At 36.5% G+C, this 910-nt stretch overlaps 1 non-coding gene across 1 annotated transcript; it reads left to right on the top strand.

Moving 5' to 3' along the window:
• The first annotated feature begins 107 nt into the window (after positions 1 to 107).
• LOC111744809 lies at positions 108 to 226 on the top strand. Its single transcript, XR_002782347.1, has one exon. It is a non-coding gene; the product is annotated as a 5S ribosomal RNA (ribosomal RNA).
• Positions 227 to 910: the final 684 nt, after the last annotated feature.

The following is a 910-nucleotide window of genomic DNA, read 5'->3' as shown; positions in this document are numbered from 1 at the left end:
GTTAATAATGTACCTTTGAGCAAGCCAAGACTTCTCTGATCCTCAATCTCCTAACTCCTGTAAAATGGAAATATCTATCTCACAAAGCTGTTGTAAAAACTGAACAAGTCTATGGCCATGCCACCCTGAACATGCCTGATCCTATCTGATCTCGGAAGCTAAGCAGGGTCGGGCCTGGTTAGTACTTGGATGGGAGACCATCTAGGAAGATCAGGTGCTGTAGGCATTTAAAAAAAAAAAAACTGAACAAAAACACAAGGGCAAGATGTTATTCTTTTCTGTGTATAAAAGATAAATGTAAATGCATGTCAATTGTCTTCACCAATCTTTCTATGCTCAAAAAGAAAAAAGGAATAGGCTAAATGAAGAAAAAATTTAACTCTCACAGCAATATACTTGCAAAACTCCTATATCCTCTATACGGAAAAATTACAGCACCTAAATAATGAACGTAACACATAACTGCTGGTATCAGGTGTACATCCACTGAAAATGAGGTCTGCCACTTACTTTCAGCAAAACCTTGAATAAGTTCCCTTGCCAGTCTGAGCCTCGATCTCCTTATCCATGAAAGAGAGATGCTAGCAGTCATCTCACGTGCTTATTTTGAAGATTGGAGAAAACATCTCACATAGTGTCTTGTACATAACAGGTGTTCAATAATGTAAGCTACTGTTAATAAGTTTACCAGCAGCTAACAACTAGCTAACAAATTATACTTTTCAAAGGTTTCTTTATATTCAATATTTTACTTAGTTGCTTCACAACTGTATGCTGGTCACAGCAACTGTTACTATCTCTATTTTCAGTTAAGAGAAAAGGCAGAGATAAAATTACTTCCATAAGGTCATACAGTAATATAGAAACTAAATTAGGGTTTCCATACTTTCTCCTGGTTTCATTATTCCCC

This window comes from Pteropus vampyrus, unplaced genomic scaffold, assembly GCF_000151845.1.
Source record: "Pteropus vampyrus isolate Shadow unplaced genomic scaffold, Pvam_2.0 Scaffold141, whole genome shotgun sequence".
NCBI lineage: Eukaryota > Metazoa > Chordata > Mammalia > Chiroptera > Pteropodidae > Pteropus > Pteropus vampyrus.
The sequence above is the reverse complement of the archived record's forward strand: the minus strand, read 5'-3'. Positions and strand labels throughout refer to the sequence as shown.